We start from the raw sequence: 26,691 nt of genomic DNA, 5'->3' as shown, positions 1-26,691 counted from the left end.
GCCTAGTAGTCCCTCGAATAGATGCAAATTATCGTAACGTGCACAGAGACAAATTTGAAGCCACGATCTTACAGTAATTAAGCTCTCGAATATATACGATGGATTATTTGTGCTATCCCAAAAGATTGATAATCATATTATTATAAGTATAAACTCAAAGTTTTTGCCTCATGGTGGATGTGAAGGACTCACATATAATAATAATAAGCAAAATAATGGTGTTAATTAAAAACATTTCAATCATTATTATTGTTATTATTATGTTAATTAAGTCATTCTGTATGATCTTGTGAATGAGATTATTGTAAAACAAAATTAATTTTCCTAAATTTAGTGAGCTGTCATATATACTTGTGGAGTGCTTTTGGAGAGAGAGCTCCAATTAGCCATAACAAATCAAACACACACACACACAGAGACACATATATATATAATTTAATTATACTGGATTGTGTATTATAGTACAAAAGTGTTCCTATCATGATATAAAAGTACAATCCGTGTCATGCAAGACATAACATATAGAAATAGACAGTTTGTGTACTAGGTCTAGGTCAGTGTGTACATGTGTATGGGCCTGCTTTGGAAAGTAGTGTGACCCTCAGTCCTTAATAGATCTCCTCTGTAAGAAAATTATAAAAAAAATAATAGTAATAAAACTATTTTTACTTCCAAACCCTAAATCAAAAACCAAACCAAATCAAATCATTTTTGAAAAATTCAGTGAACTTAGGGTATAGGGTTTAATAAAATTTAATAAATCAATTAAAATATAACACCTAAATTATATTGTGACATGAATTCGTACAGAATTCATCACTTTTCTTCAGTTATATACACACACACACGCATGTATGTGCACAATGGTTGGGGAGTGGAGAAAAGATGAATAAATGAAGAATTAGGTGGTGGGCACTGGCAAAACCCAACTGGCCATGGCTGCTCATCAGCTGCTGCTGCATGGTACATTTATTTCTTTATTTATTCTTTTAGTTGGGTGCTTTCTGTCTGGTGGATTGGTAATTGGTTAAGTAACAAAGTAATATAAAAACAATTGATTAATATGTGGGGTGGGGTGGCATCTTACAGAAAGCAGATCACTCAGAGTTGAATCTTCAGAATAGTGGATGCATGGTTTGTTTATCACAGTGTCAACAGAGCCAGTGGCATCACAAAATGTGGTCTTCAAACTAGTTTTTTATTTTTATAAAATAAATTGTAAGACATTTTTATAAGAATTATCTTTCTAACCCTTATAAAGCGAGAATAGAAGAGAGTTGATATTATATTTTATGGAATTAATAATACAATTTCTCTATCTATACTAGAAGATGGAAAAATGAATTAGAAAAGGATAATTTTTTTTATATATAAAAAAAAAAGATAAGCATGTCCCTTAGAATGGGGGATGACAATTAGCTATTAAGAAATTTTTATGTAAATTTCATCTACTTAATAAAGATACTTAAACCAATTAAAAATGTCCATAAAATATCTCAGTTTAGTTAACAACTCCACAACCCCCCCCCCCCCCCCAAAAAAAAAAAAAAAAAAATTGGGGTACCGTTGGAGAACATATATATAGAATAATAATTTTTCATAGACGACTAACAACAGCATTAGGGGCCGTATAATATAATATATATTGCATAATATAACATAACGTATATATATTGTCACATTATTATATTTTTGTCCTTTTACCATTTAAACAATAATATAATATATATATATATATATATACACATATGTGTGTGTGTGTGCACACTAAATATAACAAAACAGAATTAAGGGCCAGGCCTTAGGGCTGGTCTCACTTAAAAAAGAAAATGCGGGCTAGCTATGTTTCCAAATATGGCCTCCTAAGCTTCTTAACCTCTAATGTGCTAATAATAATACATAGGTGGAAATATATGGGAAATTAAATAATGCGCTAGTTCAACATTTTTTCTTGTCCTCTCCATTTCAACTAGCCATGAAAGATCAATGAGTTGTTTAGGACAGTCAAGCCCTCAAGCATTGGAAAATTCATGACTATGACCCTTTACAGAGCTCAAGCAAAAATCCTTTTGGCTTCAATACATTAGGACCTTCAAGCTCGAAATTTCCAAGTGTTTACACATGCTATGGTAAGGGGGAATTCGTTTCAACATGGCTAAGTTATCCTCAACGCTTCAATATTGGGAAAAAAACTTCACCCCAGAAGAGGTTGTATTATTGACTAGCTACATCTGCGAAAAACACAAAACTCAAGATTGCTCAGAAGAGTCCTTGGATTCAGGTTTTGATCCTGACATAGCTGCCGTTGCTGCAGCTGTCATGGCAGCTGCGGCAGCTCCCATCTTTACACCCCCTGCAGCCTTTACCGCACTTGCGATCTTGGCAAATGCAGCTACACCTCCTACAAGCATAGCCCTGAAGGCAACTGTGGGTTTTATGGTCATATTTTACGGTACCTGTAATCAGGATGATGCATGTAAGTACAAAAGAAAATATACACTCCGAGATACAAAGTGGAGAAAAATACAGTCATGTTTCAAGTGTGGTTACAATAGTTTCAAATTTGGTGGGAAAAAGAAAAGGCCTTCAATCCAGAGGCTTGACTCATCGGTCAGCAAAGAATCAACTACTACATTAACATCTCAGCATAATAGAGGTTTCCTCTTCCCCTTGAAGGCTTCCGGTTAATGCAAAACACATAAATTTGAGGGGCTCATGGGGGCAAGAAAGATTCCCTGTAGTATTAACTGTCACGGCACGTCCATGAATTTAGAACACTCCCAGCCCGGAATGGATTAGGAGAGGGCTTCTACCGAAAAAGAACATAACAGAGCAAGGGAGGGAGGGAGGGAACGAGAGTGAGAGAAGAAAGAGAAAGATTAGAGCAGTAGGAGGAAGAAAACGATTCTGATATTCCATTCCGTGATACTCTTCCCAGCGAGCCTAGAAATATTTATATACTGTTAGGTGGAGGGTGACCATAGCAGATCCCTTCTCCATGCGGTTATAACTGCCCTTTTGTCCTATTCTATTCCCCCTCCACCTGGGGAATCTTCCAGCTTAACTAACTAATATTAAGAGTGGAGTTACAGCAGTAAAAAGAACAAAATTACAGCAATAGAGAAATTACATTAGCAAGCAAAAAAATAACTAAGACTTCTAGCTACTCGAATAATTGGTTCTCAAGAGCCTTCCATGACAATTCCCCCTCCCTTGCACCTTTCTTGTCCTCAAGAAATGCTAAGGCTTCTGGCAGCTCTTGGGAATCGTTTGAGTAGACTAGGCAAGTACTCCCAAGTGTCACTCCCTGCTGCCCCACCCTACCACTTTACCAGCACTTGGATGAGTGGGAACCCCTTGGTTGTGAACTACCCTTCTATCCAAAATAACTTCCGGTTCTTCCATTCTACCCTTCTCCTCGGGAATGGTGGGCATTGTTGGGTTCACTTGCTTAGACCCTGTCGTTTCCTTTAGTAGGGATACATGGAAAACCGGGTGAACTTGAGTCCCCTCCGGAAGCTATAGACGGTAAGCCACCTTTCCCACCCTCACCAGCCAATTCTTGTTTTAGTTGTTGCAATACCATTCTTCTCTGCTGCAAGTATTCTTCCACTGAGGCTGCAGTGGGACCAATAGTCGGTAATAGAGGAGGCTTGTATCCAAAGAGAGCCTCAAAAGGAGACATTTTTAGGGAAGAGTGGTGGTTGGAGTTGTACCACCACTGGGCTAAGGATAGCCATCTATGCCAGCTCTTGGGCTGCAAGATGCAGATGCATCTCAAATAATTTTCCAAGCCTTGGTTTACCCACTCAGTATTCCCATATGTTTGGGGATGATAGGCTGAAGAGATATTCAACTTAGTGCCCAACGCCTTCATAAGCTCCTTCCATAGAGTGCTTGTAAAAACCTTGTCACGATCGGAGATAATTGTCTTAGGAACCCCCTGCAGAGTTGCCACCTGATCCATGAAGATTCTAGCCACTTCTTGGGCCATATAAGGATGGGTCAATGCTATAAAATGAGCAAACTTTGTGAATCAGTCTACCACAACCATTATACTGTCCTTTCCTTCCGACTTAGGCAGCCCTTCGATAAAATCCATAAAAACACTAGACCAGGCTTGCTCGGGCACTAGCAGGGGTTGTAAAAGTCTAGGGTAGGCCACATTCTCAACTTTGCATCTCCTGCAAATATCACAGCCCAACACAAAATTTCTTACCTTTGCTCTCAACCCTGGCCAGTGAAAGAGCTGCTTCACCCATAGGTAAGTGTTTTGGATGTCGGAGTGTCCCCCTAATGGAGATTCGTGCAGTGACTGCAAGATCCTTCTTTTGAGGTCTTCATTATCCCCAATATCCTTGATGCCTCAACATCCCATCCACCAATGTGTACCCTTCAACCCCTTCAGATCCCACAGCCACCCTTTCCACTAATTCCCTCGCTTTAACATCTTCTTCATAGCTTTCTATCACCTGCTGGCACTATTCGGGAATGACAGTAGTTATGGCTGCCATACTCTCCTCCTCATGACACCTTGAAAGTGCATCGACAACCACATTTTCTTTTCCCTTCTTGTATTGTATCGAATAATCTAAACCCATCAACTTGGTCATGCCTTTTCTTTGCAACTGTGTTTGTAGTTTCTGCTATAATAGAAATTTCAAGCTTTTGTAGTCCGTTTTAATTATAAACCTCTCCACTTCCAAGTAATGTCTCCATTTATCTACAGCCATCAACACCGCGAGAAACTCCTTCTCATATATGTTAAGCCCCAAATGTTTTGGGCCCAAGCCTTGGCTTAAGAATGCCAAAGGCCTCCCTTCTTGAGCTAGGGTTACCTCTACACCACTCCCACATGCGTCTGTCTCTAGGACAAAGGGCCTGCTAAAGTCAAGTAGCCCCAATACTAGCACTCCACTCATTGCTTCCTTTAACTTCTCAAAGGCCCTTTCAGCTTCAGGGCCCCAACTGAAATTCCCCTTCTTCAATAATTATGTTAATGGTTTGCTCAGGATTCCGTAGTTTCTTACGAATCGATGGTAGTACCCGATCAGTCCCAGGAACCCCCTCAAAGATCTCACTAAATTAGGCCTTAGCTAGGACACCATAGCCTCCACTTTCTTTGGATCAGTGCTAACCCCTCCCTTGGATATAATGTGCCCCAAATATTCCACTTACCCTTGACTAAATGCACACTTAGATTTCTTAATGAAAAACTGGTTAGATTTGAGGATATCCAAGGTGGTCTTAAGGTGAATTAGGTGTTGGCTAAGGGAAAGGCTGTAGACTAGTATGTCATCAAAGAACACAAAGATATATTTTCGAAGGTAGGGTTTGAATATTCGGTTCATTAGGGATTGGAAGATGGCTGGGGCATTGGTAAGCCCAAATGGCATTACCAAGAATTCAAAGTGCTAGTGGTGGGTTCTAAAGGTTGTTTTATGTATGTCTTCTGGCCTTATCTTAATTTGATGGTACCCCGAACGCAAATCAAGCTTTGAAAAGATTTGGGCTTGGTGAAGTTCATCTAAGAGATCTTCCACCAAAAGTATAGAGAATTTGTCCTTGATAATCATGGCATTATGTTGGCAGTAATCCACACAAAATCGACATGAACCATCTTTCTTTTTGACTAATAGGATAAGAGAAGCAAAGAGGCTTTGGTTGGGCCTAATAATGGATCGTTGAAGCATTTCCCTAACCATTTTCTCTATTTCACTCTTTTGAAGTGGAGGGTATTGATAGGATCTCACATTAATGGGTTCGGTATTTGGCTTTAGGAAAATGGTGTGGTCAAATGATCTGGTGGGAGGTAGGGAATTGGGTTCCATGCAAAAGTCCTCATATTCTGCCAACAATTCATTAATACAATCTAAGTTATTTACGTGGTCATGGAGTTCCCCAGTTGAGCTGATAGTTAGGTAGGCCCCTCCGTGCCCTCCTGGGAGCTCCTTAGCTACTACGATGGAGAAGAGATTGGCTAGCTGACTCCATTTTCCCTTAAGTACCTTCTGCAACCTCCTTCCTGTTATCATTTTGCACGTTCCAACCTCCTTACCTCTTGTCAATATCATCCTTCTTCCTTCATTTTCATAAAGTTGAAGCTAATTGGGCTTACTCCTTTCATCCAATCCAGCCCCAATACAACATCACATCCCCCCAATTGTAACAATCTTAGGTCTGCTTCAAATTTTTCTCCCTACAACTCCCAACAGAACCCGTTGCAAGTCGAAATACTCATCACCCGTTGGCCATTGGCCACAGTCACACTCAAGGGTGGTGTACCCGTGAGTTGACACCTTAGCCTCTTGGTCATGCCTTTATCTAGAAAACTGTGGGTACTCCCACTGTCAATTAAGACCATCAGGCCTTTTCCCTTAATCTACCCCTCTACCTTTATTATTTTGTTGTTGGTTACCCCTTTCAGGGCATGGATTGATATGTCTCCATTGTCCCCTTGGCCCCTTTCTCATCTTCTTCTTCTATTACCTCTTGATCAAACTCCTAATCCCCTTCTAGCAGAAGAATCTGCCTCTTGCACTAATGTCTCACATGGTACTTCTCTCCACACAGGAAGCACAATCCCACTAGTCTTCTATGTTCTCTCAGTTGCTCTCTAAAAGGAACTGGGTTAGGGCCTACCACCCCTTTTACCCGCTACTTCCTTTTATCAGATCCTGGTTGGGGTATCTTCTAGCAACATTAGATGACCCTACTACTGCTCCCTTCGTTTGCTGCTTCTGCTTCCTCATTAAGGCTTCTACCATCAACTCTTGCAGCCTAGCATTCTTTGAGGCTTGCTCCACCAACTGAGGCCTCAACACCTTTACCATTGGCCTGAGCTCGTCATTAAGGCCACTTAGATAACTAGACACAAAGTAGGTCTCTGATAGGTGAGGATTATGTTGGATCATGAGAGATCTCAACTCCTCAAAGTGTTTTTGGTAGCTCTCCACGCTACCGGTTTGCCTCAAATTTGTTAAATTCCTCTATAATGTCCACCATACTTCTTTCCCCAAACCTTTCAGAGAACTCCTCCCAAGTGTAAATCCTTCCATGTCTAATGCCTCCTTGGTACTGGGCGTCAACCACCTCATTGAAATAAGCTGCAGTCAGAGGTACTCTCTGCCTCTTAGGAACACCATACCACTCAAACATCCTCTCACATTTCCTCAGCCACCATCGAGGATTGACTCCCTCGACGGTGGGGATCTCCATCAAGGAAATCGGAAACCCCGGGTGCAGATGATTTATAGGGCCTTCTCGACCCCTGTCCATCAACTCGGCCAACTCATCCTTCGGATCCACCCCAATCTCCGAAGTTCCTCGTTCTTTGTTAGTCCTAGTCCTCTATAGGATTGGTTCTGTATGCTCTCCGGGTGGAAAATCAGGAGACAACCTTACCGGGTTCTGGCGAGCAAGCATGACCAAGAACTGTTGCATTTGAGCACTCGGTTCATCTCACACCCTTGCGATGGACCCTTCCAGCCTCTGCTCCAATCCGTCCATGGTGCTCTCCACTTGGCAATCCAACGCCATGATTGCCTCATGGCTCTAGGCAGCTCCTAACTCTAGCTAGTCGATCCGATTTTAACAATCGGTCATAGCCGAGCTGGCCTGTTGCAGTTGGGATTCCAAATTCTTCATGCAGGTCCCTTCTGCCAACACCGTCTTCTTCCTTAACCAACCGAGGAAAAGTGGCTCTGATACCAAAATGTCACGGTGTGTCTTGTGAATTTAGAACACTCCTAGCCCAGGATGGATTAGGAGAGGGCTTCTATCGAAATAGATCATAATAGAGCAAGGGAGGGAGAGAACGAGAGTGAAGAGAGTGAGAGAAGAAAGAGAAAGATTAGAGCATTAGGAGGAAGAAAACGATTTTGAAATTCAATTCCGTGATACTCTTCCCAACAAGCCTAGGAATATTTATACACTGTTAGGTGGAGGGTGACCACAACAGATCCCTTCTCCACACGGTTATAACTTCCCTTTTGTCCTATTCTATTCCCCCTCCACATGGGGAATCTTCCAACTTAACTAACTAATATTAATAGTGGAGTTACAGCACTAAAGAGAACAAAATTACAGCAATAGAGAAATTACATTAGCAAGCAAAAAAAATGACTAAGACTTCTAGCTACTCGAATCATTGGTTCTCAAGAGCCTTCCGTGACATTAACCTTGTTAAAGAAGTCACTGGATTGATTTATCATGGTCTTCTTATACAATTTCCTTACTTCCAAGTTCATGAACAAATCATCTGTAGAAGCCATACAAGAGAGAAGGGCTCAAAAACAGGACCACATTCATAGAAAAGAAAAAGGAACTCAATCTTGTGCTACCTTTCCTAACAGGATGCCACATGGATAGTGTCACATCACATAAATAAACTCCACTACAAGAAGTTCATTGTGTTACCTTTTAGTTCTTTGAATATGTATTGTGTTTTTCTTCTCTTCTTGAACACTTGTTCCAAAACCCAGGCCTGTACACTTCTCCAATCCACAAGTCCTATTCTTTTCTTTGTGCTATGACTTCAATTTGCTACCTGAAAAGGCATTATTTGTTTTATTTCTAGTAGATAAGTATAATTTTCTTTTCTTTTTTTTTTTTGGGGGGGGGGGGGAGAGAAGGCGCAGGGCAGCCCACTATTAAAATTAATTTTCAGTGTAAAAAAATAATCAAAATTAATTTCAGTGTAAAAAAATATTTTTTAATAATAATTCAGCCAAAAAAAAAAAAATTATAGCCCACCCCAAAATTTGTGATGTGCAACTCTACACCTTAAAAAAAAAAATGTCAGCCTCCCCCTACATAGATTTCAGAATCTGCCCTTGGGCAGGCAGGATTCAAATTAGAGGATGCTGCAACAAGCAAGAGTCCAAGACCAAAGCTGTCTATAGAAGAATCATTGTTGATGCCTCAAGTCACCTATTTCTCTACCCTTCCTTTTCATCATGCCACCAAAATCTCAACACACACGCCATGTTCATTCCATTTTACATTAATGCTAACCAACTATTGCAAAAACCTCCGCTGCACGGCATTCCCTTGTTCTTTCTCCACAACATTTAGAGTTCTCATGTCCACCACAAAGCATTAGAAAGATTAAACTTGACCAATTGCTATAGAATATGATTACGAGCAACAATAACTACAACATATCAAGCCTTAATCCCACTACATCTATGTGGGGTTGGCTAATAAACATTTTTTCTTGACTGCCCCAAAAATGTTTTATATGAGCACAAGCATGAAAATAAGCAATGTTTTTACACCTGAAAGCATAAAAAGCATTGCTGCATTTTCATGACTGTCCACCTAACAGTCAATGGATAAGTCTCTCGGTCCAATTGGAAGTATTACCCAACAAAGAAAGTCAAGGTATATGTCATCCACTTAAAAGGCAGGGACACTTCATCATATTAGGTATCAATACTTGTGTTCGACATGTACTTAAAAAGGAAACTACTCAAGACATTTCAATATACGTGTTGACCATGCCAAATAGCATGTCTTAATTTTTTATTGTGATTTTCAGTTTTGGACATCTGATGGATGTGTATCAATGGATTGGACACAATGGATGTGTGACAATTGACCAATGCCATGCATAAAGAAATAACTATTATATTTTCTACATTAATAGAATGGTCAATCCTTGAATCCAACAATGATGCTATCACATCTAACTAATCAATCGTCATCAATTATAAATTCAATGGACAAAATGATCAAGTTTATCAATTATCAATTAAAACGAATTCTTATTTCCCCAATTTTGTGAATTTTTAATGATGAGATGCCAATATAGTTTTATAAATTGAATCTGCAAGAATATTTAAATATAATATTTATAGTAAACAATGAATGCAACAATATTATCATTATACAGTCTACCGGCTCAGAATGCTAATGGAATAATATTGATCAACCAGGTCCCACGTGGGATGGCCTGTATCACCAAAAATAATCAAAAATAGGTATATGTCATTCGAACCTAAAATTAAAATATTACTAACCACTAAATTAACTCAAAATTTCTACATCAACCCCTAGCTTTTCAATTTGTAACTATAATCCTAATCTATGTAACTTAAAATATCAGATTAGATGATATTCATGCTAATTTAATAATTAGCCAGTTTATACTTAATGTAGGTTTCAAAATAATCGTGGTTGATTACCAACCAAAAGTTCAGCGAAATAAGGCTTAAAATTGAAATGGGTCTTTTAATTGGATTGAGTTATGAATGAGGTATGTAAGATACAGAATAAATCTCTTCTTTTTTTTTGGGGGGGGGGGGGGGGGGGGGGGCGCTAATCAATACGCTTTAATTCTCATAAATAATGTTTCAACTGAACTGAAAATTGCCCAAGCTCCAATTGGGGCCTGGCTTATGCAGTTGCGTTCAATTCACAATCAAGTGGAAAAATGCTAATTTGGTTTCTGCATTCCAGCACAATCAATTAATGCAAAAATTGGGGTTTTAAGGTCCAAAGTAATTCATTTGGGGGGTTTGGCTCAATGGTTTGAGAAGTTTTTTTTTTTTTCAATTCTATGGGACAGGTTGATTATTGTATTCTTTCAGGTTCATCGACAAAGTGAGGTTGGGTTTCGTTGAAAAGAAAACAAATTTTTCAATCACTAAATTGGAAATTAGTTAGCAAAGCCAGAAATGGACGAAGACGTGTTTGAATTAGACTCTCTATCCTTGGTTCAACCTATCAAATCTACTTCCACAGATCGACAACACCCAATGATATAGAAGGAACTGAGAAGAGGATAGAAGAAGAGATTGGAAAATACAACTCCCACATAAAACCCCCAATCGAATACACCAAGAAGACAACAAAACAGGGAGATGATAAACCCCATAACCAAAAATGAATTCAAGATCAAAGAACATTCAAAACACAAATTGAGCCCTGAACTTACCTGATTAACTAGCAATGCACTGCCTCAATGGCATACAATGATAGCAACACAAACATGTCAAACACGCACACACAGAGGCTAGTAAGGGTGGTAACAAAATTGTGGAGAGAGAGAAGAGATTTTGTTGTCCAGGGGGATTGTTCTTTTGGCTGAATGAGGGCAAAGAAAACCCTAATGAGTTTTAGGGGAGAATGCCTGCCTACTCGGGCCAACTTTTTCTTCTAAAGCAAAAATTAAGGCCCAATACTGTGGGTTTTACATTCTTACCCCTCAATGAAAATTCATTCTCAAATTTTACTTAAAATTACTACCAAAGTGGTGAATAACTAAAATGAACAGACCCTTTCCTTAAAGAAAATTAGAAGGCCCTAAATTGTGGGCCTTACATCTATCCCCTATTTTCTATCCCATCCTTTAAAGTCCTATTCACGGTAATCCTCACTCCATTTCTTGTTCTATCATATCCTTAGTACTAAAGTTCATATCCAGATTCTGCCAACAGTTTAGTCTCCTCACTAACCCTTTTGTGAACAATTTTGTCATATTCTTGCCCTTTACACATCTTTATTTATTTATTTTTTAAAATCGTTATATCCTGTTTCTGTTTCCATGCACATTTCAGCACCTGTGTCCATATCAGCTCTTTATAGCTATTAACACCACCTCAACAATCACTTAAAACAAAATACAGGAAATCAAATGAAATTCAACTGACTGCTCTAGCAAAATTCGTTACAGAAAATACAGAAATTCTCATGGTATAACATATGACCATATCACTTATCTGCGTCTTCTTACATGCATCCAACAACATATCACTTATCTGCATGTAGGGCCCTGAATGCAGGCTACCTTACTAGCATTGCACCATGGGATTCTAGGAAAACCATTGCAAAGTGCAGAGTATCTTTGGAACATTGGTGTTCTCTCATCATTTCTTGTCATGAATTAGTCAGGCTGGAGAAGTCCAGATTGGGATTTAGTAAGGGGCTGTCTATTATCAAGATGTGCCAAAATAAATCCAAATCCGCAGAGTGCCTCGTCGTTTATTGCGACACCTATGGTTTAACAGTACCTGTACACTAATGGCTTCTCTAGGTTGCTAAAATACCACACATCACCTTTTTCTCTATAGAAAAATCAATGGGATTTTCTTTCACACATATTTCTTAAAAAGAAAAAAAAAAACAAAAAAACCTTAACTATTCAGTCTTTTGGTGTTCGAATGGGTATTGTAGGTTTTGCTAGTTTCTACTATTTTCATCAATTACACACACAAGTGCCATTGTGTTTGTATCACATAGAAACACAAAGATAATGTTTTATAGCTCCTTGATTTGATTTGGCATTCATGTGCACAGGCTACCTACATTTGTCTATATACATCATAAACAATTTATCATTTGAGTGTCAGATCCTGAATCTGACAATGAGAATTCTCTCTAATTAAGAGAGAAACTCGCAAGAATTAAGAAGGAAGGTAGAGTCGAGAATTGGGAGGGAAAAGTGTCGTGAACCTAGGGTTCATAACGAGGCTGGATTGGCAATCGGAAGAATCCGATTGAGTAGAACTAAGAACAGAAAGTTTAGAGGGATATTTGGACAGAAATGGGGGAAGGATGTAGAGAGAAATGAGGGAGAGAGGTAGAGAGAAAATGAGAGAGAATTAGATATTCAATTCAATAATTTTCAACATACCATCCCCTCCATTTACATCAGCCTTATATAGGCATATTTGTCCCCTAACAGCCTAGCACATGCAGCCATGTGCACCTAACTAATTGCTAGAATATCCCTAACAAACTATTATACCCTATTACAATAATACCCTTTTATTACTCATAGGGTTATGACAAAAAGTTAGAGAGAGAGAGAGAATGAAAGAGAGTTTGAGAGGGAAATAGTATTGATTCAAATATCTAAAAGTGATTACAATTGAGCAAAAGCAGGGTAGTTATACTGCTCAGCTGGGGAACATGCGCCAAAACGGTTGCCCAAGTCCCTTCTAGAATCAGTAACTTGCCTACCCATTTGTAGACAGTTAGCTTTGCCGCACATGCTGCCAGCAAGCTCAATCCTCTCCTAATCAACGAAATAGCTACAACTATAGCTACTAATTATTATAATGTATTCAATGTAGCAGCTAGGTACGTGACATCTTCTCCCCTCCCCCCCCCTTCAAACATTTCTTGTCCTTAAGAAATGTGCAATAGGCTGGCTGTGTTTGGAAATTGCTTTAGTAAATCTGGGAGGTACTCTCAAGTGTTGTTGTCCGAATGTAGGGAGGACCATTTTACCAACACTTGGATGATAGAAGCCCTTTGCTTGTAGATGACACGCCTATCCAAGATTAGCCATAGGAACCGTTGGCTTTGCTTCTTCACAGAGATTGGACGGAAGGGAAGGATTGGTGACTTGTGGCCCCACGCCTTTCTTGAGAAGAGAGACATGGAAGATCGGATGCATTTGGACCCTCTCCAGTAGTTGTAGGCGGTAGGCCACTGGCCCTACTTTTGCCAGTACTGGAAATGGACCATAGAATTTGGGGCTCAATTTGGATACCAGTTGGTGGGAGAGAGCTTTGAGGTGTTGATGGCTAAGTTTCAAGTACACCTCCTCCGCTTCTGAGAATTCCCTCTCACTTTTTCTTCTATCCGCCATTTGTTTCATCTTGTTCTAGGCCTTGGTCAATTCTGTCTTCAGTAGCCTCAGGATTTTGATAGACCACCGGTGTACCAGACCTACCAAAGACCAGCATGCATGAAGGTTAGAATAGGGAATTAACATATGCAGGTTGTTACAACCAGCATGTGTGTATGGGGGGGGTAGTTTTGTAATCCATATGCGGAGGGAATAATCTTGCATGTGCAAGGGAATTCAGTTAGAGAGGGGTAGAGGAGAGGTATAAATAGCTGAGAAGAAGAGGGAGAGAGTAGCTGGTTTTTTGATAAAAGGTTTGGGAGAGTAAGGGCCTCAAGAATGCCCTGGATTGTTCTTGTCTTCTTGCTGAAAAGTATTAATAGCTATTGATATTTGATTGTTGTTTGGATTTTTATCGGGTTCTTATCAATTTGGTATCAGAGCACTGCGATCCTAATGGTGAACTTAACGGACCGAGTTGGAGATTTAGAGACGAGATTGGATAGCATACAATTGAGCTTGGACGCCATGAGAAGTAAGGTTTAGTCAGTGGAGAAGAATGTTACTTCCCTACTAGAACGATTTGCTTGGATGAGAACGAGGTGGGAAGAGCAGGAATGGGAGAAGAAGAACGAGGAGAGACGGGAAGACCGGGAGAAAGGGAGGAAAGGGAAGCGAGATGAGAAAGACCAACCTGCGGGTTCCCCCTTGTCACGAGAGGGAACGTCGGTAACTAGAGGAAGAAGTGGCGAATGGGGCGACTGGGTCGATGGTGTCGGAAGGCAGCAGTACTGTGGGAGACGTCTAGAAATACCCATCTTCGAGGGAGATGATCCAGATGGTTGGGTCTTTAGGGCTGAGCGCTACTTCATTGTGAACCAGTTGTCCAATGCGGAGAAGTTAGAGTCAGCGGCCTTATGCTTTGAAGGAGCGGCTCTGTCGTGGTTCCAGTGGGAGTAAAGACAAAGACGAGTGAGGAGCTGGAAGGAGCTCAAGGCGATGTTGAGGAATAGGTTCAAGCCCGCGCAGGAAGGCACAGTGGAAGAGGGGTTCCTTGCGCTTCGACAGTGGGGGTCCGTCAAGGGCCACTTTATCAGCGGATTAAAGCCGGTCATCCGAGCCGAGATGAGGGTGTAGAGGTCGATCGGGCTGGAGCAGATGACCACGGAGAAGATGGAGGGGATGCAGAAGGGAGTCGATGCCAGAAGAGGGGAGGTGCAATCGATGGAAAGGAAGGTAGGAATCATGCTGGACCAGTTTGCATACTTGAGGACGAAGTGGGAGGATCCAGAACGGGAGAGGAAGAGCAAAGCGGAGGAGGGAGATAGACCTTCGGAATTTACCCAGAATTCCGAGGGATCACCTGGAATCGAAATGGGTAGGAAGTTCGAGGGTGGAATTGGAGGGAATGGGCGGCCGGAAGTGCGGGGAAGATGGCTGGAGATGTTGAATTTTGAAGGGAAAAATATGGATGAATAGATTTTCCGAGCCAAAAGATATTTCTCTATCAATCAGCTGTCCGAGGAGGAGAAAATCGAGTCGGTCATCAAGTCAGTTGCTCTGTGTTTCCAAGTAGGGGCTGTGGCGTGGTTTCAATGGGATACTCAGCAAAAGGGAGTTCGAAATTGGGAGGATCTGAAGATCCACCTAAGTAAACAATTTCGATCTTCACAGGAGGGATCAATGGAGGAGAGGCTGTTAGCCCCCAGGCAGGATGACTCCATGCGGGAATACCGCCTCCTCTTTGAGACTTTGGTGGCCCGGGTGGGAGAAGTTTCAGTGGCCATACTGGAGGGCACCTTTGTTAACCGGTTGAAGACAAAAATCAGGGCAGAAGTTAGGGTGTTATGGCCATCGAGTCTATCGCAAATCATAAAGACCGCCCAACGAATTGAAGACAAGATTCACATACTCCAAGCCCAAGTGGGTCCTGGACCACCTGGGAGCCCTACGATTCAGCAACAATTTCCTACTTTTCACCTTGACGACAAGGTGAAAGTGCGAGAGGGGAGTAATGATAGGCCACCGATGTACCAGACCTACCAAAGACCAGCATGCATGAAGGTTAGAATAGGGAATTAACATATGCAGGTTGTTACAACCAGCATGTGTATGAGAGGGTAGTTTTGTACTCCATATGTGGAGAGAATAATCTTGCATGTGCAAGGGAATTCGGCTAGAGAGGGGCAGAGGAGAGGTATAAATAGCTGAGAAGAAGAGGGAGAGGGTAGCTGATTTTTTGATAGAAGGATTAGGAGAGTAAGGGCCTCTCGAATGCCCTGGATTGTTCTTGTTTTCTTGCTGAAAAGTATTAATAGCTATTGATATTTGATTGTTGTTTGGATTTCTATCGGAGTTCTTATCAGATTTCTTGTCTTTGTTGCATGTAGGCTTCCACTGCCGCCATTGTTGTTGGTTCTTCCACCGCTGGCAATAATGCTGGCTTATAGCCATATAAGGCCTCAAAAGGAGTCATGTTAATAGAGTTGTGGTTACATGAATTGTACCACCATTGGGCCACAGCTAACCATTTATGTCACCCTTTTTTCCTTAGGAAACAGAGGCACCTTAGATAGGACTCGCACTGGTTTACTTGTTCAAACTGTCCATCCATTTGAGGATGGTAAGCAATTGACATATGTAACTTAGTGCCCAAAGATTTCATTAACTCCTTCCAAAATAAGCTGGTGAATATCCTATCCATGTCGGATATAATGGACTGTGGCACTCCATGTAGCTTCACCACGTTATCCAAAAACGTTCCTGCAACCTCTTGGGCTGTGAAAGGGTAGGATAAACCAAGGAAATGACTGAACTTGGTAAATATGTCGACCACCACTAAGATGTAGTCCTTTCCTTCTGATTTTGGTAACCCTTCAATGAAATCCATGGTAACATTGGTCCAAGCTTTTTCGAGAATGGCCAAAGGGTGGAGTAACCCTGGTTAGGGCACCGTTTCGTGTTTGCATCTTCTGCAAATATCACAGTTCATCACATACTCCATCACAAACTTCTTAAGCTGCGGCCAATAGAAAATTTGCTTAACTCTTCTATAGGTATTTTGAATTCTGAAATGGCCTCCAAGTGGGGAGCTATGTAGGGATTGCAATATCTGGTTCTTTAATGCTTCATTCTCTCCAATCACCAATCTACCCTTGTATCTCATTAACCAATTGGACAACGTATAATCAGGCCTGCAGTTCCCATTTATACTTAGCTGCTCTAGAAGCTCTTTTGCCCATGTGCCTTGGTTATAACTATTAGTTACTTCCTATAACCAATCAGGCACCACCGAGGTTATAGCAGCTAGCACCCCTCATTCTTGGCAGCAAGATAAAGCATATGCTGCCACATTCTCCTTTCCTCTTCTAAATTGAATGACATAGTCCAACCCCATTAACTTTGCCATTCTTTTCTTCTATAAGTGGGAGTGCAACTTCTATTGTAGGAGAAACTTGAGACTTTCATGGTCCGTTTTGATAATGAACCTGCCCCCTTTCAAGTAATGTCGCCACTTATCCACTGCCATAAATATTGCTAGCAATTCCTTGTCGTATATGCTGAGCCCTTGGTGTCTGGGGCTCAAAGCTTAGCCAAGGAAGGCTATAGGTCTGCCTTCTTGAGATAGGACTGCTCCTATTCCCACCCCACTTGCATCCGTTTTCAATGTAAAAGGCTTGTTGAAGTCAAACATTCCAAGCACTGGTACCTCACTCATGGCCTTCTTGAGTAGTTCAAATCTTCATCTGCCCTCTGATCCCACCTAAACCCTTCCTCCTTCAACTATTCTGTTAATGGCTTGTTGATTTGACCACAATTCCTTACAAACTTTCTGTAATATCCTGTAAGCTCCAAGAATCCCCGCAATGATCTGACATTATTGGGCTTCAGCCAAGCTGTGATGGCCTCAATTTTGCTAGGATCAATACCTACACCCTCTTAGATATAACGTGCCCTAGGTATTCAATCTGAGTTTATGAAAAAGCACACTTGGACCTTTTGAGGTACAACCGGTTGAATCGCAAGACCTTAAATGTAGTCTTAAGGTGCTGTATGTGAAGGTTAAATATAGGATTGTATATTAGAATATCATCAAAGAATACCAGCACAAATTTTCAGAGATAGGGTTCAAATATTTGGTTCATCAAGACTTGAAAAGTGGTTGGGGCATTAGTAAGGCCAAATGGCATAACAGTGAACTCGTAGTGGCCATGATGGGTTCTAAAAGCGGTTTTGGCAATGTCTACTGGGTCCATTCTTATTTGATGGTACCCGGATCTTAAGTCTAATTTGGAGAAAATAGAGGCATCTTTGAGATCATCGAGTAGGTCTTCAATAATGGGTATGGGAAATTTATCTTTGATGGTAATGGCGTTTAGTTGTCTATAATCAATACAAAAACGTCATGTTCCATCTTTCTTTTTTACCAAGAGGATAGGAGATGCAAATGGGTTGTGGTTGGGTCTTATGATAGATTGGGATAACATGTTTTTCACCAATCTTTCAATTTTTGTTTTCAGCTTTGGGGGATATCTGTAAGACCTGATATATTAACAGGTTCAGCTTGAGGTACAAGTGGTATAGAATGGTCTAGGGATCTTTGAGGAGGTAAGGACTTAGGCTTTACAAATAGGTCTTGATATTCAGTCAGTAATAACTCAAGTAAGGCCAACTCAGTTACCTGTCATTGGTTGTGAGACTGCTGGTGGTTGAATTTTAAGCTATCTTCCTCCGATTCCTCATAGGTCACTCCTATCTCCCTAGCCTCAATGGCAAAGAGGTGAGCCACTTGAGACATTTTCTTTCAGAACAGTTGGTGTAGCTTCTTACCTCTTATCAATTTGCATGATCCCGTCTCCAAATTGCCTTAGAGAATTACCCTCCTTCCTTCGTTCCCTAGGGATACCTCCATCTTATTAAAATCAAAACTGATTGGACTTACTCCCTTCATCTAATCTACCCCAAGCACTATATGGCGGCCACCCAATTTCAATAATCTCATATCAGCTTCAAATAATTCACCTTGCATTTCCCAGCAAAATCCTAAGCAAGCGGATTTGCTTACCACTTTTTCTCCATTGGCCACCGTAATTGACAATGGTTGTGTGTTGGCCAGAGGATACTTCATTGTCACGACCTTGGGTATTATAGGGGTAAAGCTGTAATTGAGTTACAATTACAGTTAGGGGGTATTTTTGTAATTCGGTTACAACACATGGGTGTTGTTATTATGTTATTTTCTCTTTTTGTCGTGTAGCTTAGTTAGTTAGAGAATTTTATTTGGTAGCTAAGTGAGGCTATATATATATTGACTCAGCTGTAGGAAGGGGATATGCTTGAATTGATAATTGAAAACTCTCATTCTCTGTCTAAGAATTCTCTCAAATCTCCCTCTCGTTTCTCTCTTCTGCTCTCCCTCAATTCTCTCTAATTTCTCCCCCATTCTTCTTCAGTTTTCCCTCTATACATTCTGTTCTTGACCTTAATTCAATCAGATCCTTCTGATTGCCAATTTCAGCCCGTTATGAACCCTAGGTTCATGACAATTAGTATCAGAGCAATCATTCGTTGGCTATGATTTTGGAAAATCAATAGTGTCCGATCAGATTTGAAGTAAGCAAGCCAGATTTGAAGCGAAGCAAGACAGTCATTAAAAGCACAAGCGACTCTTAGCGGAAGCAGATGAGTTGCAGAATTCGGCGATTTCGACAAATACGAGCAAGCAAGTAATTCTCGATCGAGTCTTAAAGGCTAAGCCGGCAGTAACTCTCAGTTGTGAATTCAGTGAGCATTGGTTAGAAATTGCAAAAGACTAGGCCGAACGATTCAGAATTGGCAGGCGACTTGGCCAGACGGATCCGATTGTGATTCTGACAAATTTTTAACGGTTGGGCTCGTATTTTGGAGGCGCAATTGGGCAGCTAGAGTAGGCGCGATACGGCGACTCCTAGGGGCAGTTGATTGGAATTCCTAGACGAGCAAGGCCTTCCCATCCTCAGAGTTGTTTGCAAGAGAATTTTTGAAGAAACTACAACCATCAATTCTCGATTTTGTAGAATTTCGTTGGTTGCAGCACAATCGCTCAAGGAAGGCATTGTCGGACTCGAAATTGGTAGGTGATAGAGATTGGGTCAGACGTGGAAATAGGAGTCGTGGCCAGTAGGGGATGGTGATTGGGTTGGCGACTTCCCTGGGCTGCTGAGGTGAGGCAATTGTCGCCTTTGAATCTAGGCCCTCCTGTTCGAATATTGAGAGGGAAGTAGGTGGTAGCTTCGAAGCTAGAATTTCGACTGTCGAAATAGATAACAGCAATACCTAGAGGTTGTTTCTCTGCTGATAGCTGAGACGACGAGTTTTTGGTTGCAATTGAATTCCAACACTCTTGGGTGTTAGTTGCGTTAAACATCCAAACAAATTTTCGACGATTTTGGGTCGGAATTGAGGACGAAGTTGGTCAAAAGTGACAGGTGTGAAGTGGACTAAGTCCGAGGCGATGCAGGCAAACCCAAAGCAATCGCAATTGTCCAAGATTAAGCAATCTTAGTTGAAGATTTAGAGCTGGTGATTCTCAGCGGCTCCTAGGAGCGATTCAGCGATAGAGAACCCACAGTGGCACTAGCCGATTGGCTTGGAGGGTGATCAAAGCTGGTTCGACGGAAGTTTGGCAATTCTTTTTTGTCATTGGGAGGTGAAGTAGGTTAGGCAAGTCCTCCGATCAGTTCTTGATGGCTCTAAAGGTGGCGGAATAGGTCTTAGATCTCGACTAAGAAGCCCAACAATTTCGGTATCTGATTCCAACAAAGTTTGGAGCAGCTGGGAGTGGATTGTGGAAGGCGAATTCAGATGGGTGATTCTTGGCTGTGAATTCCAGCGCTCTTTTGCAGTAATTATGATCCGACTTCATTAACGAAGCAGTAATTTCAGGTGGTAATTCCAATCAAATCCTAAGCTGCTAGTAAGGTAAACAAAGGTTAATTTTGGCTTTGAATTTTGGGATAACTTGTTTGAAGAAAAGCAGTACGTATATAGCTCCTTGGTCTTCAAAGTATGCTGATTGTGAAAAATCAGCTAAGGGGCGCAGTGCATGTAGGAGACCCTAGGAGCCTCAATTGCAACAGAAAAATTCTTCATTTTCAGTTGAAATTGAGCCTCCATGGCAGCCAAAGAAGGCTGCATTTTCAGTGGGGTGTCCTACTGCCCACCTCAGACAATCAAATCCTCAATGGCAGCAGAAAAATGCTGCATTTTCAGTTGACCAGAAACATCAAACATGGGGAAAGGATTTTGAGAAGGAGATCAGCCAAGGGGACAAGGAAAAAAGAAGTGGGATCCATGAAACGTGCGAGGGATTTGGTCGTATGTTTTGCGAGAAGCTACAGGAGTTTGCGATGATACTGACTAAAAAGTATCATTACAACTTCCCCGCAGAATACTTCAATGATTATCAAGGAAGTTTTAACAAGGAGGAATTCCTTAAAGTGGAGTAGTCGAAGAAGGACAACCTTGCTGAAAGTAAATCCTTGGTGTACTCCAGCTACCAACAAGTAAAAGTATTTCCACTTGAGGAGGCCCCTACTAAAAATATGGAAGGATTTAAATATACTGCTCCCTTGGTCTTGGCTGTGGAGAGGGCTAAGGAGTACATGGAAGAAGAGATTGGGGAGGAGGAAGTGGAGGATGGCACTCAATCAGTTGGCAACTTCTCAAGCACTGCCACTAGAACTGAGACTCCTGATGCCATTGATCTCTTGAAACAGTAGAATAAGGAGCCTAAATAGAAGGAACAAAGGATTGCACCGGACACATTGCTTGGAACATCTCACATGTATGTCATTGGCACGAGCACATAAGACAAAGCAAAGGTAACATTGTAACAAGAAGAATTGGAGGATAGGGTTGTACGGCTGACGGTACATTTGGAATCATTTTTAACGGCACTAAGGAAGAGGCGAATAGCTGAAATTGGTGTGGCAGCAAGACATAATGTTGTTGCTCCTGAGGAGAAAGAAAAGAGAAGGCAAAAGACAAGGGAAAAACAAGATAAGAAAAAGGAAAAGCGAAGAAGAAATTGCTGAGTGAAGATGGGCATTGGATAAAGAAGCAACGGCTAGATGGTAATAAGTTTCTTGGGGATAAGAAACATTTCAAGGGGGGGAAATTGTCACGACCTTGGATATTATAGGGGCAAAGCTGTAATTGAGTTACAATTACAGTTAGGGGGTGTTTTTGTAATTCGGTTACAGCACATGGGTGTTGTTTTTCTATTATTTTCCCTTTTTGTCTTGTAACTTAGTTGGTTAAAGAGTTTTGTTTGGTAGCTAAGTGAGGCTATATATATATTGCCTCAGCTGTAGGAAGCGAATATGCTTGAATTGATAATTGAAAACTCTCATTCTCTGTCTATGAATTCTCTCAAATCTCCCTCTCATTTCTCTCTGCTCTCCCTCAATTCTCTCTAATTTATCCCCCATTCTTCTTCAATTTTTCCTCCATACATTTTGCTCTTGACCTTAATTCAATCAGATCCTTCCAATTACCAATTTTAGCTTATGAACCCTAGGTTCATGACATTCATCTTCTTAGATATACCCTCATCAATGAAGTTATAGGTACTCCCACTATCGATCAGCACCATCAAGGTCCCCTCCTGTGTTTGACCCTCTACCTTGATTATCTTGTTGCTAGCCACTCCTTTGATGGCATGCAGCGAGATTGCCCCATTGTCCTCCTCTTGCACGTTAGTTATGATTGCCATATCCTCTTCCTCTTCTCCTCCTTCCAGCAACAATAGTTGCTTCTTACATTGATGTCCCAATGTATACTTGTCTCCACGTTTGAAACACAACCCTGCCAATCTCCTATGTTCCAACAATTTATCTCTATTTGAAAATTTTGGGAAACTAGGGGTAACGCGAGATACCTTGCTCCTGGATCAATCCTCATGAGTTCTTTGCCCATAGACCTTCCCCCATATGGCATTGCTCCTGCCATTACTCCTCTGTTTTGTCCTCTCTGTTTCTTCAGCAATGCTTCAAATGTCATCTCTTGTAAGAAGGCCCCTTTTGTTGCCTCTTGCATTGTCCTTGGTCAAAGTGCTTGCACTGCCATCCTCAATTCATTGTTTAGTCCCCCTATGAAGTTTAACACGGAATATTCTTCAGTTAAGAAGGGGTTCTTGTTCAGCATTAGGAATTTAAGCTACTCAAACTTCGCCTGGTATTCCAACACCATTCCCTCCTGCCTCAGACGGTTGAATTCTTGCACCACATTCCATCTACATCGCTCACCAAATCTTTCGCATAGCCCTTGTGCGAAATCCTCCCAGTTATAAGTTTCCCTTACCCTGGACCACCCTTGGAACCACACATCCCCTGCATCATGGAGGTAGGCCGAGGCTAGTGACACCCTCTGCCTCTTAGCCACTTGATGAATTTCAAATAGCTTCTCGCGCCTCCGCATCCACCACCTAGGTTTGGTTCCCTCAAACACCGGTAATTCTAGCTTGGGAACTAGAAATCTAGACTGATGTGAGTGATTTGGTACCTCTTGCCTTCTTTTCGGCATGAAGTCTCCTTCCATGGCTGGATCTCCTTCCAATCCCGACGAATCAGCAAGACGGTTGCTAGCACCAATTTCTAGAAGAATTGGCTCTGATCTTTCTCTCGGTGGAAAATCAGGCGAAATTCACACTTGAGTTTGGCCCGAAAACATCAACATAAACTGTTGCAGTTGATTGCGCAACATATTTCCTTGCTTCCTCACCTCCTACATCTCCTCCCTGATTTGCAGGCGCATATCTCCCCTGAGCCGTTCTGCCAACGCATCCAACTTTCGATCTACTGCCACCCCAACCTTCTCCTCTATCGTATCCACCTGACCTTGGACCTTCGCCATAAACGCAAAGACTTGTTGCAATTGCATCTCCATTTGCCTCATCCTCATTCCATCTGCCATTGCTCTGTTACTCCGGCCCGAGACTTGCTCTGATACTAAGATGTCAGATCCTGAATTTGACAGTGAGAATTCTCTCTAATTAAGAGGGAAACTCACAGGAATTAAGAAGGAAGGTAGAGTCGAGAATTGGGAGGGAAAAGTTAGAGAGAGAGAGAGGGAACAAAAGAGAGTTTGAGAGGGAAATAGTACTGATTCAAATATCCAAAAGTGATTACAATTGAGCTGAAGCAGGGTAGTTATACTACTCAACTGGGGAACATGTGCCAAAACGGTTGCCCAAGTCCCTTCTAGAATCAGCAACTTGCCTACCCACTTGTAGACAGTTAGCTTTGCCGCACATGCTGCCAGCAAGCTCAATCCTCTCCTAATCAACGAAATAGCTACAACTATAGCTACTAATTATTACAATGTATTCAATGTAGCAGCTAGGTATGTGACATTGAGGTAGGGGCCAAATAGATACACATACAGGGAGATAAATTTTAATGATAAATTTTAATGCATGTTGTGACTCTTTTTCAATGCCCTTTTCAACATCTTTAATCATCAATCAATGAATGATTGAATCTGGCAGATATAAAGGGGTGAGAAATGCAGTAAGTGTGGACTTTGTCTCTAGTAACATGAAATACATTTGAACTCCTTCCATCTCTTCCTACATGAAGCTGAAAAGAAAATACTCCTACACATTGCAGAGGCCATAAGGCTACAAGTTGCTAGACAAAAGTGAAGTACGCAATACACATGCCAAGTAATCGGAGGTGCAAAGCACACTGAAGTGCAAAGAGTGCTTAAAGCTGAGGTGCAAGACACAGGCACGTGCCTCATGGATGCGAGGTGCACATTTAAACAAATTGTGTATAAATACTTATAAACCATTATTTTCAACATAACTATATAGAGGTAAATGCAAACTCATAAAATCACGGCTAACAAACAACTAACACTATAATATCAACTAATAATACTTTCAACAAAGTACTAGAAGTCTAAAACATGAACAAGAAGCATTGTTGAAATTTCTACACAATTAGACAAATTCATAAAATGAAAAGCAAGTAAAATGAAATATAATCTGCCAACATAAAAAATCACAATCACCTAAATGTAATAAAAATAAATAAAAAATTAGTTTCATAGAGCTGTATTTAAAAGAAAAACAAAACAGCACAACCCAAAAAAAATAAAAAAACACTCTAAGTGAGAAAAAGGAGGAGAAGAATAAGTAGGAGAAAATATGATGGGGAGGAAGAAGAATAACAGCAAAAGCTGTGAACAGTGAAGGTTAATCACATAACACTATAAAGAATAGAAAACAGGGGATTAAGGTGCATGAGGCGCACGCCTTGTGCCTGCGCATGAGGCACATGCCTCATGAACCTACATCAGTGCCTCTGTATGGTGCCTCACCGCAGGTGGCCTTTGACAACTATGCATACATGACTTATATTTTAATCTGTTGAAACTGAAAATCAGTCAAGTCAATAAATGAAGGTTTAGTCCAGTTCAATTCTTAGTTTAGCCAGTCGTCCAATTCTCTTGAACCTGCTACTTTGAGGTCCTTAACAGATTAATAATCCCTACAATGCATAGAAGCACCTAAAAACTGCACGGATTGTATAACCCTGGATAGCCAACCTTAAGACATGATAACTGAGCCACTCTATAGGCTAATTTGGCTATCTAGGACAAGTTGGCTAAGGTGAAAAATAAAAGTAGAGAGTAATTCTGTAGATAATGGGGCAGAGTTAAAATAGAGCTTTCCACAGAAGAGATATTGCACATTAACTACACAAGAAGACCCACAGAGAACTTAAGATTGCAACTAAATAGTGGTGCCTCTGCTTTACAAGTGCTTAATTGACATAAACATTTCTATTTTAAACTTCATCTAGATGACTTTTTCTTCAACACTGCTTCTGACACAGCTGTTAATTAGGGCCAAATTTATAATGGAATCAGATGCAGGAATGTCAATGGAGAGGACTTGGGCAGTGACTCCTCCTTTTGTGACGTGGAATATCTAGAAGGTGAGAAATCATAGAATCTTTACAGAAGTTTTTTGATGTCAAAGTCACCTCATTATTGTGTCTCTTCTTTTCTTGAGTTTTTATTTTTTATTTTTTATTTTTGATCATTTGTGCATGCTCGTAGATAGATGAGGAAAGGGATGTCTTTCCTCTCTAAAGAATATACATGGTTTGAGAGGCAGTTTCTTCATCATGAGTGTTAATCACTTAATACAAGAAAAGGGGAATGGGAATAGGAACAGAACCAAAAGATTAAAGGAATTTTGGAATCAAAAACGAGGTTGGCTACAAGTTATTCAAAAGCAATACAACAGAGCAGCAGAGCTTGTTTATTAAAATCAAAATATCCATACCATCAACAACTAGAAAGCAAAAAAGAACGCTTATGCACTACTATTAGTGGACAAGAAAGACTTTCATGAAATGCTTCCCCTGAGTTTTATCGGTACACCTCCCGTCAAAATGCGCTTTCAGAAACATATTTCCCATCCCAACAAAAAGTTCCATTGCATTTTTATCATAACCAGACAAAAGTAGGATAACCGAAACCATCAAAATCTTCAACGGGCTAAGTCCTTTCTGGGTAGAATCAAGAACTCGCCATTATAAGAGAGAGAGCCAGAAAAGCAATTCAAAGTTCATTGCACTTCTCTTCCAAAACCACCCTAGAACACATAATTCAACACTCCCTATCAAACCCCCATACAGATTGGACAACAAAAGACATTAAACCACTATTCTATAAAGATCCAAAATATCATGCTTTAGGGGGGAAAAACAAAAAGGGGACATCTTAAGTAAACCGCAATTTTGCAATTTCAACAGATTGTCTTCAACAATTATCAAATAGATCAGTGGAAATCGAGACCAAACCTCGCGATAAGCTCGATCTGTCAACCGAAAGTCACTCCTAATCCTTCCGAATCAACAATTCTTCTCTCTGCCTATATATATATATATATATATAAATTTGGGGAAAGAGAGAGAGAGAGGCGGAACGCTTGTCCTTCTGTCACGGAACTACAAATAGGAGCCGTAAATGTGTGCGATCGGACAGTGACGACCGCAACGACGCCGTTTCGTATTTACACCGTTCAGCTATGAAACGACGTAGTATTGAGAACATGA

At 40.9% G+C, this 26,691-nt stretch overlaps 1 long non-coding RNA gene across 1 annotated transcript; it reads right to left on the bottom strand.

The window, feature by feature from the left end:
- Positions 1–1,921: 1,921 nt before the first annotated feature.
- On the bottom strand, positions 1,922–26,591 carry LOC127794417 (uncharacterized). The gene is made up of 2 exons (XR_008021655.1): positions 26,437–26,591; positions 1,922–2,456 (listed from the first exon to the last, which is right to left on the bottom strand). It is a non-coding gene; the product is annotated as an uncharacterized LOC127794417 (long non-coding RNA).
- Positions 26,592–26,691: the final 100 nt, after the last annotated feature.

Source organism: Diospyros lotus, chromosome 2 (assembly GCF_014633365.1).
Source record: "Diospyros lotus cultivar Yz01 chromosome 2, ASM1463336v1, whole genome shotgun sequence".
NCBI classification, from domain to species: domain Eukaryota; kingdom Viridiplantae; phylum Streptophyta; class Magnoliopsida; order Ericales; family Ebenaceae; genus Diospyros; species Diospyros lotus.
This window is presented reverse-complemented; position numbering and strand designations above follow the sequence as displayed.